The sequence below is a fragment of the Camelus ferus genome, chromosome 6, assembly GCF_009834535.1.
Source record: "Camelus ferus isolate YT-003-E chromosome 6, BCGSAC_Cfer_1.0, whole genome shotgun sequence".
Lineage (NCBI taxonomy): Eukaryota > Metazoa > Chordata > Mammalia > Artiodactyla > Camelidae > Camelus > Camelus ferus.
The window spans coordinates 82541469-82561468 of NC_045701.1; the positions used below are offsets into that span (position 1 = coordinate 82541469).

At 53.1% G+C, this 20000-nt stretch overlaps 1 protein-coding gene across 3 annotated transcripts in view; it reads right to left on the reverse strand.

Moving 5' to 3' along the window:
* The window catches only part of GPR68 (G protein-coupled receptor 68), a 28177-nt gene extending 10149 nt beyond the window's left edge, over positions 1 to 18028 (reverse strand). The window contains exon 1 of one of the 3 annotated variants that reach the window (XM_032482517.1): positions 17667 to 18028. The gene's annotated coding sequence lies outside the window, so the exon portion shown is untranslated. Of the gene's footprint in view, positions 1 to 49; positions 684 to 8674; positions 8915 to 17666 lie in introns of those variants that run through there. The other 2 variants (XM_032482516.1, XM_032482518.1) reach the window with 2 other exon arrangements.
* Between the last annotated feature and the right edge of the window lie 1972 nt (positions 18029 to 20000).

Genomic DNA, 20000 nt, shown 5'->3' on the forward strand with positions numbered 1-20000 from the left:
CACACTCACGGACTCACAGAGAAGCACACCTCCCTGGAGCAATACTTACCCTACTGCTTGCGATGCACTCTGATCATTTCCCCTCTGTTTTGTTTTTCTAAATGCAGGTCGTGAGCTACTAAATTGATTTTCTGACCCACTAATGGATCAGTCAACATCCCCAGTTTAGAAGCAGCTGGACTGACCCTTGCCTGCTCAGCCTCCAGACCCCAGGAAGGGGACGGTCTCTGCAGCCAGGTGAGGGAGGAGTGGGCAGGGGGCGGCAGCCAGTCGAAGGGGCTCTGGGTCCTCTCCGAGCTCTGCCCTCAAACCTCAAACAGCTGGCTTCCTCCAGCACTCGCTTGCTCACAGAGGCCTGGGGAGCAGACAAGCCGCCCCTGGCCCGCCCGGCAGACCCCCCACGGGGGACCCTGCAGCCAGGACCTGCGCTCCCCCTCCGGCGATTTCCCGCAGACCACGCCTCCCAGCTCGGTCTAGAAAATCCCAGCTGGAGGCTGCCCATTCCTGAGCTGAGACAGAATCATGTGAACTCAGATCTGGTGTCAGGCTGGGTGGCTGTGAGGAACCCGCGCCAGACAAAGGATGAGGGCTGCGGAACCACTCCCTCCACGCACACTGGGCCTGCTTTCCACGCACTCCAGATGCAGGGAGTGACCTTGTGGGAGCACCAAAGCCTAAATTAGGGGCAGGGATCCAGGGACTTGAGGGATGGAAGCAGCAGGAGTGGGGTGCACTGATTCTCCCCATCCAACCACCTTTGAGTACCTACAAGACTCCAGGAGATACAGGATGTTGAACCCCAGAGCCGGGGGTCCTCACTTGAGCCAGACAGGTTGACACTCAGATAACTAGAAGGTACCGGCAAGAACAATGCAACAACAGGCAAGGGCAGGGAAGCTGACATTTCCACTCCCACCCCAGGCTATTACCCCTCAGCCGCTAGCAACCAGCATCCCGTCAGTGGGTCACAACTACATTAGCAAATTCTGGGGAGTTTGTAAAAAATAACATCACTGCCCAGACCCTACTCGAGATGAATGAAATCATACTTTCTAGAGGTGAGGTGCCAGCACCAGAGTTTTTAATAGCTCTCTGGATGATTCCAGAGGGCAGCCAGGTGGAGAAGCACTGATGGGGAGGTGGGTTGGATTCTGTCCTCAGATCCTTACTCCTGGGCTGTGAACAAGGCGAACATCAATGTTTTTAAACAGCAGGGCTCAGAGCGGGGAACAAGCACGGGACGCTGGCCTTGTGGGGTCTTCTGGCTGTTGGGAGCATTTCCTAAACTCCCTCAGCACAGCAGCGCTGACAGGACCCCTGGACATTACGTTACCTAGCCCAGCCTCCTCATTTTACAGACGGGGAAACACAGGCTCAGAGGGGCGAAGGCTCTGGATAGGGTCTCACGGCTAAATGATTGAGCCGTGATTCTCAAAACCGCTGCTGAGCTGTTTCGACTTAACCGCCTCGCTCCAAGGTAGTCTCCTTGGAAGCAGATTGTAGGATATGTTGCTGGAGCCAGAAAGCCAACGTCCACTATGCATGGGGGGTCATGAAGGATGTTTGTTCCCCCTGTTCTGTTGGGTGATTTTTGGTTTCATCTTCTCCAGAGAGCAACTCGCTACAGTCCTGCCTGGTGGCTGTATTGGTAGGGGTACCAGGAAAAATCCCCTCTGTGGGGCCTGGGTCTCCGAGCAAATGCTCCCACCCACTGTCAGTTACAGCAGAAGCCCCGCCTTGTCACAGCACAGTTGTGTGCACATAGACACAGAGGCTATTTTTGAGTGTAGGGGTCTGGTGGGCTTTCCCTGATGTCGTATGAAAGGACGGGTGGGTTAGGAGTGCAGGATCGACTTCGTGCTGGATGCCTGGCTACCCCCAGGACACCTGGCCAAAGAGAGCACCCCTGACTCTCTTCATAGGGCAGCCCAGCCTAACAGGACACGCACACACAGGCTGTCTATACCATCAGCACCTCCACCGGCAGGAACACTGAGGGCACCGTGTCCCCCCTTTCCCCGGGGACCCTCCTTTCCCTTCCCATTGGGACTGCAGACAGAGGGTTGAAGCTGCCTTCAGTGTTGCTCAGACCGGCTAGCCCATGTCCTGCGTGAAATGCCCACCCAGGAAGAGAAAAAAGCGCCGGTCCTGTGCTCTACTTTGGTGCTAGGACTTTGTCTTAAGTCTAAAACAGGAAGGAAGGACTAGAAACCATGACACCAAGCACCAAGCAGTGGCCTGAAGGGTCCTAGACACCCCAAAACCTCAGCCCCCAAACCTCTTCCAGTAAACTTACAGCTAAGTAAAAGTAGTGAATTTGTGATTAAAACATAACCTCAAGAGAAACCCCCAGCCCCTATTCAGACTTCTCTCTTTAAGCCCCAAACGGCAGAATGTTGGAGCTGCCATTGATGAGAGGGGGCATTTTAGGGAAAGGTGAGAAGGCCTGAGCCATGTGGGGCGCTGGGGTGTGGTGACCACTAGGGCCGCCTCTGTGGCTCTTTCCATCCTGGAAAGACATAGCAGCCGAAGTTGGGCCAGGCCTGCCACCTGCACTCATCTCTCTCTCTCTCAGCCCCGTGACAATAGTCATGAAGCACTGCAGACCCACTGGGATGGCGGCCAGAGGAGGCTGGGCGGAGCCTGGGCATCCCACCTGTGCCCCCACGAACCTGGAGGCTCTGATGGGCTGGTTGACTTTTCTGAGCTGCTCTGGAGGCTGCTTAGAGGGCAACAGGGCCCTAGACCACAAGGCCTTCAGGTGCCTACTGGCCCCCCAGGGGTCCAGGCAGCCTGGGAGTCATCAGAGGGATGGCTCTGGAGTCTGCTCTGAGCTGGTGGCAGAATGCAAGGCCTCTGGCACATGGCACTAACCCCGAGGTCACAGGATGGAGCAGAAAGCGAGGCTCTGGGTCAGACTGCAGAGTTAAGTCCCTGTGCTGCCACTGTCTGGCTCTGTGACCTTGGGACACTGCATTCCTGGATGACCAGTAGACTTTTGTGAGACTTAGAGACGAGGTCCAGCAAGTGCCTGGCACTTAGTAGGTCCTGGATAAGGGGTAGTGAGGATGCAGTGATGATGAGGGTGGTGGTGGCAGTGGCGACAGCACCACACCCTCAGGCTAGAAGGGCCTGCCCCACCATCTGATTCTCCCTAGAGAGGGGGATGGATGGGCAGGCCAACCTGGTAAGACGTTTGTCACAGTGTCCTACCGTGTTCCCCACGGGCCCTCTACTGATTTGGGGCTAGCTGGGGTAAGGCCTTGGAGGTTCTCCAAGGGCTCTGAAAATACAAGAAATGTCTGTCATGAGCCATCTGATGTTGGACTGCAGGGACCTTCACTGACTTGTGCATTGAAGGCTGGCCTTGGCCTCCCCAGGCCTTACACTGTCAGCACACACCTATATCAGAGGAGCAATGCAAGGTGCCACTTTGTTGCAAGTTCCAAAGTGGCCGAGTGTGAATTAGGATGGCCTCAAGGACCAAGAGGAGGACCAGCAGCGAACCTCCTAAAGTTCCTGGCCCCCCAGCCTCCCTCGTGGGGTCAGAGAAGAGGAAGGAGTCACTTAAAATCAGGGAGCACAGTCATGGCCATATCGGGAGCATGTGCTTTGCACCAGGCTGAGCACCTTCCAAACATTTCCTGTTTTAACCCCCACATCAACCCTATTTTATAGGCAAGGCAACTGAGGCTCAGAGAGTGCCAGCAACTTGCTCAGCATCACACAGCAGGGAAACTGCATAACTGCCTGCCTCCAAAGACAGGGCTCTTGACTGGTTTCCTGTTGCTGCTGAAACACATTACCACAAACTCAGCAGCTTAAGACAACACATATTTTTCTTTCTTTCTTTCCCCTTCCTTCTTTCCTTCCTTTCTTTTTGGTAGAGATACTGGGGATTGAACCCAGGACTTTGTGCCTGTTGAGCATGTGCTCTGCCACTGAGCTATCACCCAACCCTCTCCTTTTCTTTTTCAGCACACATTTCTTATCTTACAGGCTGGTGGTCAAAAGTGGGTCTTGCTGGGCTAAAATCAGTGTTAGCAGGCCTGCATTTCTTCTGGAGGGTCTAGGGGAAAATCTATTTCCTTGCCTTTTCCAGCTTCTAGAGGTTTCTGGCATTCCTTGACTCGTGGCCCCCCTTCCATCTTCAAAGCCAGCAGTGTGTGTCTCTGACTCTGACCCTCCCGGCTCCTCTTCCGCTTTTAAGGGCCCTGTGATCACTCTGGGCTCACTGGAATATCCCAGGACAATCCCCCTATTTGAAGGCCAGCTGATTAGCAACCTTAATTCCAGCTGCTGCCTTAATGTCCCTTTGCCATGTGAGGTAATGTTCACAGGTCCCAGGGACTAGGAACTCAGCACCATTGAGGGGCCATTGTTTGGCCACCACAGCTACCATGTTGCACCCGTTTAAAACCCTGCACGGCAGTACTGTCTTTGTGCACACGCATCTCCCAGGACTCTTGTTTAAGTGCAGATTCCAGATCTGCAGGGCTGAGGGTGGTGGGGGGCAGCGAGCTTCTGCACTTCTAACCAGCTCCCAGGCCTATGAGCCCACACCCACCTTCCTCTCTTTTGCAGCCTCATGGTGATCGGTACAATGTTGCCCAAGGGGTGGGCACTTAATAAATGCTTGACACTGAAAGAATGAGGACAGCTGAGGTGGGGGGCTGGGGGGTGGGGAAAGAAGAGAGGAAATAAATAAATAAGTATTTAGAACACCACCCCCCCCCGCCCCAACTCCTACCCTGGACAAAGCCTAACAGGAGAGAGGAGGAAGCACAATGAAACCAAAGCCATCTGGACCAACCAGTAGAGCCATCAATGATGTGAGGTGAGGGCAAGGCATGTTGCCCTCTGGGCGGGGCTGGGCTTTGAGCTCTACCCTGAGAGTGGGGGATTGGCAGCGTGGGCCCCTCCGCCCCCGGCTGGGAGGCTCTACATGTGGCCTACCCACTTCCCGGCCTCTGTTCCTCCTTCCAAAACTCTTCTCATCAGTCTTCAAGGCCAACCCCCCTCCATTCTCCAAAGCACTGTTTCCCAGGTGAGCCACAGGACACCTACCTCAGTATCCCCTGTTCAATGCAGGTTCCCAGGTCCTGCCTTGGATTCACCGAATCAGAATCACTGAGGGATGGGGGTCCAAGAAGCTGTACTTTGGGCAATTCCCTCAGGTTTTTCTGACACAACTAAAGTCTGAGAACTATTTGCTTTAAGGGCGGCTCAAACGCCACTTCCTCCGCACAGCCCTCCCTGACACCCAGGGGACGAGCATGTCCCTCCCCACCCCATCCCACAGCACCCACTTGAGCTTTCCCTGGGTTCTTTTCAGCCTTTCCTGGCCAACTTGAGACTTCTGAGCGGTGAGGCCTGGGTGCTGGATCACTGTGGCTGGGACCACAGAGACAGAAGTTGGCCAGTGAGTTCTGAATGACAGTTGGGTTCTGGACAAGGGCACGTGGGTGGCTGCTTACGTGCTTTGAGTTACCACTACACGGGAGCACTGTGCTTTCCCTAAGGTGCACTGATGTGCCTCACAGCAACTCTGCGAGGAAAGTACTGTTATCCTGGCCTTACCACTGAAGAGACCAAGGGTCACACGGCTGGCAAGTGGCAGTGCTGGGACTCAAGTCAAGGTCTGAATTAATTGTATTTTAATAATTACCATTGCAGCACATGGGAATTTGTATGATTATTTGTTAGTGTCTGTCTCCTACTCTGGATGACAAGCTTCACGAGGAAGGAGGAGCTGGGTATGTATTGTACTCTGTTGGAGAGAAGGTGGTTTGGCCCAAAGTGCACAACAAAAATGTGCAGAACATCTGAATGAATAAATGACTCTAAGCTCCTCTTTCTTTCTGCAGCCTTCCTGGAAGGCCAGCGAAAGCCAAAATTGGAGCTGGGAGCTAACAAGCTGGGGGAGGCAGTCAGGCTATGGAATGAGGTAACAGGAAGAGGCTTGGTTATGACTCTGAGGGCATGTGGGTGGGTGGCCATGTGTGAAGGAGAGAGGCTGGTCTCTCTTCAGAGAGTCTGTGGTCTGTCTGAGAACGTCTGAATTGTCTGGGGCATCTTTCCGGCTTGGAGCCCAGCGTAAAAACCACAGGCCCCATGGTTACCATGGCAACACCCTGGGCCTGCCACCCCCATCGGCCTCCTGCCTCCAGCCCTGGAGTGCTCCAGTCCATCAATTAATAACCTAATAATGTCTGACAACAATCACTCCAAACACCCAGGCGGATTTCCTCTTGAGAAACCGATTTCTCCGGGGAGTGAGAGCTACAGAGATGCTCATTACACTCAGTCTGGGCCACATGCTAAAATCTAGTTCTCTGAATTCAAATTACTCTCTCTCTTGCTTCCCCTTTTTGTTTTAAAGGCACGGGGCTGGCAGAGCTGGTGACAGAAGCCTCAGAAGTTCCAGGGAAAGAGACACTAGAGAAGCCACCACGTAGCTCACCTGCTCCCTCAGCCCTGAATCAGGACCAAGAAAACTGACCCTGACCAAACAGGCTCTGCGATAAGGCCCCAGTCACGGACATTTGTATCAATGCTGCTCTTCTCCTAGGAGAAACCCGACATCCTCAGCAAAGAGTAATTAATTTGTCACCATGGCACCCAGAGAAAAAAAAAAAAGCAAAAAGGAAGACTTGCAATTTGTGGTAGATTCAAGATGGCTGGAAATTGATACTCTTCTCGTGGAGAATTGGGGTGTAAGTCCCCTTCCTTTGAATCCAGGTGGGCTCTGTGACTACTGGACCAACAAGATAACATGGAAGCCACATTGCGCCAGCTTCTGAGTCCAGGTCTAAAGAGATGGCAGCTCCCACCTCCTGTTTCTTGAGATAGTTGCTCCTGAAACCTAGGTGCCCCGCTGTGAGGAAGCCCAAGTAGCCTCTTCCGGAGGCCCTGCTGAGAGTACCCGAGGCCCTGGGTGGCAGCCCCAGCTGACAGCCAGGATCACCTGGCTTGCCACATGTGCGTGATCTTGGAAGAAGACCCTCCAGCTCCAGCTGGGCCATCCCAGCTGAGGCTGCAAGGAGCAGAGATAAGCTGCCCCCACCAAGCCCTGTCCAAATTGCAGCTTTGTGAGCAAAATGATGAGGACTGTTACTTTAAGCCACTATCTCTTGAAGTGGTTTTTGATGTAATAAAAGATAACTGGAACATAAGTATTATTTTTCTCCAAAATCACTGTAAGGGTTTATCACACCTTATGAGATGGGTGTAATAATCTTCATTTTCCCCATGAGATACTAAAGCTCAGAGAGAGGTATCGTGTTTGAGACCAGTCAGGTAGGAAGGATGAAACTCTGTTTTCTACTCTTTATGTTAGCTGTTAGATGAATCTCCTTGCCCTGCAGTGCGTGCTGTTCCCAGAAGCTGCAGCATACAGTAATGAGAAGAGTACTCAGAGCTCACATTTAGGGGGCACTGCAAGGCCTTCAAGGCAAGAGCCTCACCTGCGTGATCTCATGCTCTAGGAGGTATGCTAGATTTCCATTTCACAGAAGGTGATACTGAGGCTTAAAAAGAGGGCATGTGACTTGCCCAAGGTGACAGCTCTAATAGGGAAGAGCCCAGATTTGGACCCATACCGTCTGGTTCTGGAGCTGGGCTCGTCTACGTAGTCTAACGCATCCACATTGTTCTGGCCCTGTTTCCTCTGTTAGACTCAGAAATTCTTTTCCCTCCTTCCTTCTTCTGGAAGCTTAACATGTGTTGGGGGTGCAGGTGGGGTGAAGCCAAACCTAACCATATCATCTCAACTTTGTAGAGTTTCAGACTATTCTCACATCTCTTTTTGTCCTCACAACCCCTCTGTGAAGTGGCGTGATTAGTATTCATCTCCATTTTACAGAGGTCCAGGCACGGCAAATGACCTGCCCAAAGCCACACAGCCTCTGGCTCCAAGTCAGCGCTCTCTCCTCTGCCCACCGCTAAATCCCCAAGAGCCTTGCCTCGCGGTTGGGTTCTCCAGCCGAGGACTACCTGGATCGCTTGACTACAGGCAGGGGCCCTGTCAACCAGACAGCCCACCTCGCCCTCCTTCGACCAATCATGGGCAAGCTTTCCCCTCCCTCCCTCGGTGGCAGGGGGTCTTGTTCTGGCCTCGGTGATGCGCCCTGTACCTGAGGAGCTGCCCTTCTCGGAGGAGGGACCGCGCAGATTTAAGGCAAGAAAAGGGAAGCCTGGTTCACACCCAATCTTTGGATAGCCTGTGCCTTCGAGTTACAGGAGGCAAAGGGTTAGCTGTCTGATTTTTGTTTCGGTGTGTGTGTGTCGGGGGTTGTTAGTAATCACCAGGTGGCCACGGAGCCAGCCGAGGGGGTGACTCCTAAACCCGGCAGCAACCGCAAGCGGGAGACATTCCACCCGCCGGCCCTGCCGCGGCCGCGCCGGCCCGCCGCCCTCCCGCACCCGCCTAGCCCGCTGCGGGCGCCGGCCCATGGCCTCCCCGCCCCGCCCCGCCCCGCCCCGCGCGCACGTGGGGCCCGGGGCCCGCACCCTCGCCGCGCGCTCGCGGGTCTGCGCAGGGGGAGGCGCAGAGCTGGCTGCCCGGGACCGGAGCTGCCTGCCGCCCGCACGCGGTTTCCTGGGGCCCGCGGCCGGGGACCCCACCACGGTGGCGAGAGGAAGAAGACTGGCTCCGGGGATGAAGGGCACGTACCTGCGCGGCGAGAGACCTGGGCACCGGCCGCAGTCACCTCGCGCGTCTCCCGCGTCCCCTCCTCCTACGGCCGGCGCGCGGCGAGCAGGGTGGACACTGCGTCCTTGGGCTGCTGGCGGGGGTGGCCTGGGGACGCTGGCGGGCCGGTTTACGGGCTAGGCCCGCCTCCTCATCGGTACGCGGGGCTGCGATGTGCCCCATTCCCCCCATCCCTCCTCCCGCCCCCGTCGGGCACACCCAGTCCTGCCTGTCAGCATCCTGCCTTTCACTGTGACCACAGGCCATAGGCTAGGCGCCGGCCAGGAAGAGTCGCGGTCTAGCAGACCGTCCTGGAGGTACAGCACTCCCCGCCCCCACTACCATCCTGTCCCCGGGACAGTCTCCAGATCTGCCAGTGGGAGCTCAGCCTGGGCCTGGCTGCAAAAGGAGAAGGGTCCTTCTCCAGCCACAGCCAGAACCCCTAGAAGGGTCCACGAAGGGACCTTTCTGTACTGTTCACTTCCTGGTCCCCAGCGCCAGCACATCAGTAGCCACTCAGTAGCTGCAGTGTGCCTTTGCTTTCAGAGCCTCTCTCCACCTCAGGGACCTCAGTGCTAGGGCCCAGCGCTGGAGGAGGAGGAGGGGGGAGGGGGGAGTGGTTTGGGAGTAGGGGGTGAGGGGGATGGAGGGGGAATGGGAGGTGTCTGCACTTAGGTTTGCTGTCTCCTAGATCCCTACTCTGATGCCTCCTAGGACCTGGGTGTGCCTGCAGCAGGGGCGGCCAGGAACAGCACAGAGACCAACCTCCTACTGGTTTTGTTGAGAATTCAAAGAAGCTTTAGGGGCCCTCCACTCAACAAGCTCATGGATAAAAGCATTAACAACAGTCACAGGTCTGGGATTTTGAGTACTTACTGTGTGCCAAGCACTGTTCTAAGCACTTAAATACATGGACACATTTGGTCCTCACTGCTCTTTGGGGTAGGTACTGTTATTATCCCCATTTTACACATGCCAGAAAGAGGCCCAGAGAGGTCAAGTAACTTGCCCATGGTCACACAGGTAGTAAGTGGAGACAATAAGATTCAGCCCAGGCAGGTGAGTCCAGAGCCCCTATCACCATCTGCATCCTATCCCAAGCTACCCTTTTCTGTACCCTTAGTATCTTCTGCTCTTTCACATCTGCACACCTTAACTCCTGTGTCCCTCTCAAAAGACCTCCTGCCCCCAACTCCTGAACTCTTGCCTCAGGTGGAAGACCTGAAAGTCACCTCCCTTTTCAAGCCTTCTTGGTGGCCCTGACAATTTGTGCTGAGCCCCCTCCCTACTCCTTTGGCTCCCTTCTCTGCATTCTTTGCACTGCCCCCTGGGGTCACTGGCCCACAGCTATCTCTCCTCATTCCCAGCCCAGTGCCTGGCTCAGAGCAGGGTGCCTTAATTCTGTTTGGGAAATGAGTTTGGGACTGGTCACTGCAGGAGTCTGCAGAAGTTTGTGTGGTTGGTTGTCAGGACAGATGAGCGGGGGTTAGGGATGGAGGGCGGCTGGGGCGCAGGTGGTGGAGGTAAAAAGACAGATTGATGGCTCGCCTTCTGCTAACTCCTCTGGGTGGCTCAAAGCTCCACACTTTGTGACTTGGCCGCTAGGTGAGTCTCTGGAAGGAAATGGACTGTGGGCAAGAGAGCAGAAGATACCCTGGCACGTGAGGCAGAGGGAGCAGGGGGAGGCAGAGGGAGCAGGGGGAGGCGGGGAATTTTGCTTTTCCTGTTGGGCACCTGCCCAGCAACCTGCCAGCAGGCTCTTCTCAGAGGCTGGTTCGGCCTCTTCTGCTGCTCCTCATTTTGAAATTCCTCCTTCTTGCAAAATCTTCACAAATGGAGTTTTCTGGATTAACTACTCATGCCATAAAAATGCACAGATACTTTTTTAAAATTGCCATAGTGAAAGTAGTTGTTAAGAGTTTGGCTTGGAAAGCCAGAGTGCCTGAGTTTGAATCCCAGCTCCGCTACCTGCTAGTAGCATGACCTTGGACAAATCCCTTCACCTCTCTGTGCCGGGTTCCTAGTGTGTGAAATGGGAGCATGACTTCAAATGGGGCTTGAGAGGATTGCATGAGTTAAATCAAGTAAAGCCCTTAGCTCAACACCCAGCACATATTAGGGTTCAATAGATGTTAGCAGATACCCTTTTATATATGGCTCTTATTTGAATGTTAACTATGTCCTTAGTGCTTATGAAAGATCTCTTTTCATCCCCAAAAGTATTTTTATTCTCTTTTCACAGATTGGGAAACTGACGCTCAGTGAATTGCCTAAGGCCACTCAGTTCTGAGGGTCTGAGCCAGGACTTGAACAGAGTTTCGACCATGAAGCTGTTTCCTGCAGCAATTATGTTCTGCCTCATCCTATCCCCCTGGGGAAGGAGTGGCGTGTTTTAAAGCCCACCATCAGTTACTAGATCCAGGATTCTGACTCTCAAAGGCACAGTGCATGCCATGTAGAAAGCTAATTACAAAGTGAATCCCACCAGGGCTGCCACATTGCACAGTTCCCGGTGGGGGCCACATACACTGTAACCTGTCGGGTGGTGGCTTCTGGAGTTGGGGCATTGTGGCAGCACTTGGTAGTCCTGCCTCCCTGCCTCTCTTTAGCCCACAATCTTTGGTCACACATGTCCAAATATATCTAGAACCTTTCACAGACTAAACAGTCAATTAAAACAAACTTCATTTGACTCATGTTTCGTTTTTTAGAGACAGAACAGCATGGCACCACATACCAGTTACTTACAGATCCAGAACTGGCCTGTGTTTCAGTATTGGCATCTCTGGCCACGTTCTCCCTAAGAAAATGCTAAATTCAGAGAAGCAGAGGTTCAACGCAATGCCTACAAAAGTTGCCTTTTGGCTAAATTTTGCTGTTTGTTGGTGTCAAGATGTCCAGTCCTTGACAGGGGCAGCAGAATTTGTTGTTTCATAAGCAAAATCTGGCTCTGGCTGTATAAACAACAAACAGCTCACTTGGTTAAAATGACGCATACATCATTTTCCAGAACCTTCTGGGACCTAGAGAATAGTAAATTATGGCCCACGCTCATGGAATGCTGATTTGAGGTGCTGCACTAATAACTATCTTTCTTGACCACAGGAATCCTCTCCCACGTTGGGCTGGGCTCCAGAGACGTGGTCAGAATTTCTCCATACCCAGTGCAAGTGACGTTTACGTCCATTTCTTCTTTTCCAGTCTCTCGTGGGTTTTTGGTCTTGGCGTTTGCATTTTCACGGTGTCAAGCCCAAGGCGGCGCACAGCAGATGCTCAGAAATGGCAGCTGGTGGAAAGGATGGGAGAGGTGGTTGCCGCTGGCCGGAAGCGGCCCGCCCAGATCCACTCTTGCCCTTCTCCATCCTACTCCACTGATTGTATCACGGGGTTCCCCTGCCCTCTGGCTTCTGCTGGCTTGGCCAACGGAAGCCACTCACTGGGATCAGAGAATGGCCAGGGCCTGGTGTTGGGAGAGTATTTATACCCCTACCAGGGTTGCTCCAGGTTGGCTGCCTCCCTTTACTGCAGTCATCAGCTCTTGTTGGAATCACTGTCCTGCACCGCTCTCCCCTCTTCCTCCTCCAGGCCTGGGGACAGTCACAGCTCCCCAGAGATGCTGGTCCTGGGGTGCTGCACATTCCGCATTGGTTCCTTTACCCTCCCCACACCCTTGACAACCATTCCTGTATTAACCTCTCCCAGCCACCCTGCTTGAGTGGCCCTGCTTCCTGCCAAGACCCTGACTGATGGAGAAGTGGACATGCCAGATGCAATCTTCACTGCAGACTCACACTAACGGAAGGATGTGTGCATATTTCTGAATGCGTACAGATTATCTACTTTAAAAAACTATTGTTTCTCCAGTTCATTCTTCCAATTAGCACAGCTGGCCAGTCTCGGAGGAAATCTCTCCTCATCCTCCAAACGACAGAATGAGTCCCTGCTCCCTCACTTGGCGCCAGCAGTGCCAGGCCTCGCTCAGCCCCGGGCCTCCCTTGCAGATGCCCCTGCCCTGAGCTTCCTGACACCGTGAGCTTCCTTGCTTCCCCTTGGGGCAGACGGCTTTCCTTTTGAGAAATATTCGTAGTTGCTGAGTCAAGCAACTCCTAGGATGGTTTTAGGCAACAAGGCGCTGGTTTTTCTGAGAATTATCTTTTCTGGCATCAACCACACTCCAGCAGGCTGGGGCCTGAGCTGATTAATCAGATAGCTGACCTGATTAATGCCACAATGTTGTTTCCGCTCCTGCTCAGATAATCTGTAGGCTCTCAGACAGAGTGTGACTAACTTGGACACTCGATAGCAGGAAACTCTGAGTCCAAGTCCAGGTGAAGCATGAACACACACATCTGGAGAGCTGAGCTGGGGGACCCGAGTCGCGTCCCTGGCTGGGCTGCAGACTCCTGGAGGAGGCCTTCAGGCTGGGCTTGCTCAGGCTGAGGCAGTTGGGGGTAGGGGTAGCATCTGAGTGTCTGTGTGCAAATCCCAAATCTGTCGCTTTCTGGTTGTTAGAGCTCTGGCAAGTTATGCAGCCTCCCAGAGGCTCAGTTTCTTCTTCTTTAAAATGGGGTTAATAATGAAGGTCAGTGTAAGAATGAACTATAAAGGTGATCTCAAGCAATCTGGTTGATAAAGAAAGTGGGAGCCCAGACTAGCAGGTGCAAAGAGAGCAGATTATGCTGGGAAGGCACAAAAGAGGGGTTGACTGACTGAGTCAGGTGGGCCAGGCCAGGCTGGGCTGGAGTTGAGCAGCCTCTGCCTTGGTTCTCCTGCTTATGGAAAATAGATCGCGTCCTGGCTCTTCACACTGGCTGTGTGACCTCGGAAAGTCACATGACCTCTCTGTGCCTCAGTTTCCTGATCTGTGAAATGGGGATAACAGTACCTCACAGGGTTGTTGTATTAATGAGTTAGTAAGAATAAATTTCTTACAACTTTAGCGAGTGCTCTGTAAACATTAGGACACCTTTTTCATCCAGTGCTATGGAAGGCTTATGTGTGCCCCTCCAGCTCTGGTTCCAGGAGCTCCTCCAGACTTATCCATCTGGAGCCCCTAAAGGGAACCCCTGGAAGTTCCCTGCAGCTTCCCTGGATAAGCTTAGGTGCCTCCAATGGGGACTGGGGAGAAGGATGGTGAGAAAGGGCTGAAATGGGAGAATTTGTAGCCTATTTGGGGCCTCACCCAGAAAATTTTGGTGAAAATTCTCCCTGTGTTAGGCTTCAGACCTTGCCTGGCTGGCTCCCAGGCTGTTGGCTGGTGTCTTGGGGGTGATAAAGGTGTCAGGAAAGCAGTGTAACCTCAAAATTAGGAGGTGCTCCCTGGAGCCAGACAGCCTGGGTTCAAATCCCAGCTCAGCCACTTGCCTGGTTATTTAACCTGTCAGGGCCTCACCCGTAAAGGGAGGCTGAGAACAACAGCACCTGCTTCACAGAATGTGCTGTAACGTGCTCTGAACGGTTCCTGGCCTGGAATAAGTGCTCGGTAAACGTCAGCTATTATTAATATGCCACCAGCCACTGTGCCCTCTGACTCCCAGGGACCTGCTCTTGTGGTGACCAGAATCAAGGCCCCTTTCAAGGACATCCATATCCTAATCCTTGGAACCTGTCCATTTGTTGCTTTACATGGGATGAGGCACTTTGCAGGTGTGATTAAGTTAAAGATCTGGCGGTGGGGAGAGTAGCCTGGGTTACCCAGGTGGGCCCGAGGTAAGCAGAAGGGTGAAAGACGGAGGCAGAAGAGGGACCGTGTCAGTGATGTAGGGCAGGAGAGACTCCACCAGCCACTGTTGGCTTTGAAAATGGGAGTTGGCCATGAGCCAAGGAATGCAGGCAGCCTCTAGGAGCTGAAAAAGGCAACGAAATGGATTTGCTCCTAAAGCTTCCATAAAGGAACTCAGCTGTGAGACCCATTTCTGACCTCCAGAATTGTAAGATAATAAGCTTGTGTTGTTTTAAGCCACTGTTTGTGGTAATTTATTACAGCAGCAGCTGGGAACTCGTACAGCTGCCAAGACCCTAAACAACTGCATCCTTGAAGTAGGCACCATGTGAAGTCACCTTGTGGTAGTTACTGAGTCCCTGTGGTGTCACCCGTGCTGCATGCCTTCTGGATGTGTGGGGAACACACTGGAACTGAATGTCTCCTGGGCATAGGCACTGCCAGGAATGAAATATTCAGGGTGGGAGAGTGCAGGGTGGGCTCAGTTGGTTGAACAAGAGCTCCTGGAGAAGCTGAGCTCAGCAGGACCTTGAAGGAGGGCGGGTGTGGGGGTTGGACAGGGAGGAGGAGGAGGAAGGAAAGGCATTGCTGGAAGCAGCTGAGTGGGATCAAAGTCAAGGAGGTCAACCTAGTTATTCATTCATTATTCACTCAGTTCCTGTGCTCCAGGGCCTGTCGAGGGGACCTGGAGAGGGAAGCTAGTGAGATAGACCCGGTAGAAGCCAGTATGCCATTATAATAAAACACAACAAGCCTTACAGTGGGAGAAGTATGGCTTGTAGAGGGGGCACATCAGGATGGACTTTCTGGAGGAAGTGACTCTTCATCACAGGATGAACTGAAGGTTTGTTCTCTAACACTTTGGGCTCTGTGTGGTGCTCTGCACTCAACAGATGCTGACTGATAGGAGTTTAGCCATATAGTTTGTTATTCCCTGTCCAATTCTGTCATAATCCATCTTCTCACACTAAGGAGACGGTCTCAAGTAGGCACTAGCATGTCTTGAGCACCACTTTGATTCTTGCTAGTCTCCCTTTATAACCTAGAGAGCTGGTCTCAGATGTATTCTGCAGGCAACAGGGGCTAATTAAATTAAATTAAATTAAATTTAAAAAGTTCTTAATTACCTTCCTTTGTGGCTGGGGGTACTGACTTTCCATTTTGGGGAGTAGAACACAATTTCCTTTAAAAAATAAGTGTATTTAAGTGTAATAGAACCACGAGTGAGTGAGTGGAGGGTTCTTCCTCTTGCCCTGGAGTTGACCACTGGGGTCCAGTTGAGGACAAAAAGGCACTAAGTGCCCCCCAGCGAGGGGCCTGACCACTCCTGCAGGACCTCCCCATCCTACTTCCCATCCCCCACACTCACACGCTGTACTGGGGAGGGCAGGCACTGATTGGCTATGAGATTCTCCAAGAGTATTCTCATAGAGCTGAGGGTGGGGCTGCTGCAGGGAGAGAAGCCCAGGGGTCCATCACTGAGTGGACATCCGCTTAGGCAAGGGACATGCTAATCTGCTCAGTGTGCCTTTTTGGACAGGGAGGCAGGAAACCTGGAGAAAGACAGGAGCAGCCAGTGGACAGGGAGTGGCCTGCATGCCCTCCAGCTGTCATGCAGGGTTGTGGGGCTGAGTGGCTAAGGGGGAAAGGAGCTGACAGCTCTCAGGAGGGCTCTCTGATGGGGGCAGGAGCCAAAGGGGCATGGAGGAGATGGTGCTGGAGCCGAGGCTCCCATGTCAGGGATCTGGCCAGCAGAGAGGCCCCCGGGGACCTCTGAGGGACTCTGCCTTGTGCCCCTGTGGAGCCGCACAGGGGGCAGAGAAAAGAGATGATCTACAGCAAGAGGACCTCAGTGGTGACAGGCTGCATCATGGGCCACGGATCCCTGTCCTTCTCCCTCCTGCTCCCAACACACTAAGGGAGCAGGCCCTGGAGGGGTGGAGAAGGAGGGTGCCCTGGGCCCTGTCCTCTCTTTAGAATGTGGGTTTTTAGACCCTTTTTGTCCTCAGTTGGGGGCCCCAGGGGTCATTCTGAGGTAGCAGGGTTGGTAGCCAAGTTACAAAAAAACGTGATGGACTCTGCCCAAGAAGCTGTTGAGGAGCACAGGGGAGATCTGAAAATAGTGATGACAAGTTTCAAATTTCTATTCCCTGAACATAGGTTCTGCAGTAACCCTGTGTCCAAAGTAAAATATTCAAAGAAAAACATTATGCATATAACAAAATGGAACTTGAATGGCTGAGTATTTGAAACTGGGATTGACACATCAATTACAGCTATGATTGGAGGATGATGGGCAGGGAGGAGCCATGCTCAAACTCACCTGATCAAGAGGAGGGCAGTCAGGGTAGCCTTCCTGGAAGGGGTGACTTCTAAGCTGAAACCCGCAAGGGAACTAGGTGGTATGCTGGGAATCCTCCCAGCAGTTGGTTACAGAAGGCGCCCTTTGAGTGTTGATGGTGGAGGATTTCTCATTAGTCCAGGGGTGTATTGTCGGAGGCAGATGCCCTCTTAGTTAGATTAGTCACCTGAGGCAAGAAGGAGAAACAGGGCGGACCTCCCACCAGTTACTCCTTGAATTAAGATCTGTCTCCCCAGCTAGAATGTGAGTGGTATGGGCAGGGACCAGCTTCCCCGACTTGGGGCTACCGCCCAGCAGGGAATCCGTTTCCCGAACGAATGAATGGCATGGAACCGGTGGAGGGATCATTTGAGACAAGTTAAAGGAGGTGATGCCTGAGAAGCCCAGGCACCGCAGGAGTTCAGTAGGTATTAGCTCACACTTCTGGAAGGCAATCAGGCTGGGACTGGGTCCTTGGGCTCCTCCCCCAGTGCTCTCCCCTGGGCTTAGTAACTGCAGTTACCTAGGGGCAGGGCATGTCCCCAGGGGACCTGGACAGTATTGGACTTTGGAGATCTGCCCCCAGGGACCTTGGGCAGGGCAGCCCCTCTGGCCAACAGCGCCCCCAAAGGCCACCCTCGCGGCACACCCTCTGGGAGGAAGCATCCTGAGCCCTCGAAGCACGAAAGATTTGGACACTGGAATGGCAGGGACCTCCCTCCCGGGTTTTCTCCCCCTCCAACCCCAGAGGCCTTTATCTGAGACAAGATTTTGAATTTTCTGCCCCAGGAGATGTCGGAGGCCGGCCTTGCTGAAGGTTGGTGGTCCTGTCTGTCGGGCGGCAGCCGCTGCGGTCCCTGTGCGCCCGCCCCGCTGTCTCGGCCCCACCAGAGCCGCCCAGGCGCACTCACCTCTCGGTCCCGGTGCCGGAGGCCGGGCCGCGGCTTGGTCCCTCCCGGCTGGGCCCAACCCCGCTGGAGGGGAGGACGGCCGCGCGGGGGCATGGTGCGGGGGCCCTGCGCTCCGGCTCGCCCGCTCGCCGCGCCGCCGCCACCGGGAGGAGGAGGAAGGGGCGGAGGCTCCCGGCGGACCCACGGCGGCGGGGGCACAGCTGCCACCCCGGTGGCCGGGTAGGGTGCGGCTTCCAGAAGAGCTCACTGGGGCCATTGCTCTCCCGTGGGGAACATGGAGGGGCCCAGAGGCTTCCTCCCACCCTATTTATTTGGGGTCTCTTGCGGGAGGGGAGGTGGCGAGCAGGTGGCCAGGTTTTGCCTCTGTTGGCTCTCAGACTGAGGGTGCCACGTGACTCGGTGAACTTGACCTCAGTGGGCTGGGCCCAAAACCCAGAGCTTGGAAAGGGGAGGACATTTCTGAGCCTTGCCACAATCAAACCCCCCATCCCTTCCCAGGCACGCGCCAGACCTGCCAAGACCCCCTCCCAGGCTATTGCCTGACCTATCCCTGTCCGCTCTGCCTCGCTTTACAGATGGAGAGGTGATGGGCTTTCCCTAGGCCCACTCTTTCTGGTCTACCCGCTGGAGCAGGGCTAGGAGGGAGGACAGGAGAGAGAAACCTGGGTCAGAGTTTCAACCTCCAGACAGGCGCAAGTGGCCTCTGTGTGCCCTTTACTGGAGAACACTGTCTACGCACACCAGCATCCATTAGGATGGTCAACTCTGCAAAGCTCCCAGGACCCAACTGCTCCTCTCGTTGCACGTTCCTCCTTCCTCAGTCACTTCTCAGTTATTCCGTCTCTTCCTTTTCAGCCCATGCCTAAAAAGTGGTTCTCCCAGTGGTGTTCTGGAGCCAGCCTGTATTGGCTTGTGGGAGCAGATGGGTGAATTTCCAGGAATTTTGCAAGCCAGTTGTTTAACACAGCCATCATTAACAATGAACTTATGTAAAGCTACGATTATTTATATTAAAAACAATGGTAATAAATACTGAAAATGTGCTGCTTCCTAATTATTGTTACCTGTGCTTTTCAGAATACTTGCCCCTGTTGCATCTGTACGGCAGTGACATTGTATAACAGGGTGTACTGCACATCTTTTTCCACCTCTAGTGATACTGTGGTGGCAGCTTGAAATTGGCCCTGGTGAGAGTATTTATGCCACCGAAATTGGCACATGTTACCAATCAGGGCTTGATTTGTCTGTTCTGCAGTATCTAGGGTTTCTAGACTTATGAAAGCAATGCGAAAAATGTTAATAGTGCAGATTAAACTTAAAAGTGTGTCCTAGGTGACTATTATAGTATGTAAACTATATCCCTATTTAAAAAAAACAGTGTGTTGTGTCTGTAAGCCATGACCATGTGAACAGCACAAAAAAAATGAGGAAATTAACCCAACATTCAGAAACTACTACCTGACTGAGCAGTCACTCATGTCATCAATGGCTGAGCGAAGTTCTGACATACATCTTTGGCTTGTTTCACGTTCATCTTTCTTGCTAACATAAAAGAAAACATTAACCAACCTTCATATTGGAACTACCCTCATTCGTCAGTTGCAAGCAGAGGTTGGCTATAAATACACAAGTTTGGCAAAAATCAATGAGAGCATTCTAAGAGAATCAATTGGCTGTATGGATTTTACAATAAAAAGTATTATATCATTTATATATTATAGTTTATTATTTGTAAATTATGTGTCTCAAGCCTTTATATCCGTGTGTGTATGTGTCTTCCCTCCCTCTGGTTGGTTAATAAACATTTTGGGTGGATGTTTAACTTTGGCTGGTGCTTCCTTCTCAGGGTTTGTCTTATGCTTTCTAATTTTCTCACTTTAATGTTCTCTGAAGGGTGAGCCCCTCTTGTCCCACAGATGATCACAAATCTCTCTCCAGGTACATCTCACCCCTGAGCTGTGGGCATGAGTATCAGTGGATATTTCCCAGACACCAGGTCACGTGTTTCCCAGGCCAGTGCAGACAGGGTCAGGCCCAGGAGCTCAGGAAGGGCACGATCTGGGACGCTCCTTCAGCAGCAGAGCTCTGGGGTGCTGCCCAGAACTATCGCCTGGGGTTGGCTGTGTAGGCGAGCAAGATGTGAGAATTGGATCCAACTGATGGAGTGGTGGACAGGACCTGGGGAAGAGGGAGGGGGATGTCAAACACTGGATGTAATGGGACAAGACAGGATGAGATGGGAAACACTCAGAGGCTTTGTTGCAGGGGGAGGATGGCGCACTGTGTGTTAGGCATTTTGAGTTGGTGGTGTCTCTGGTACATCCAAGCTGGAAA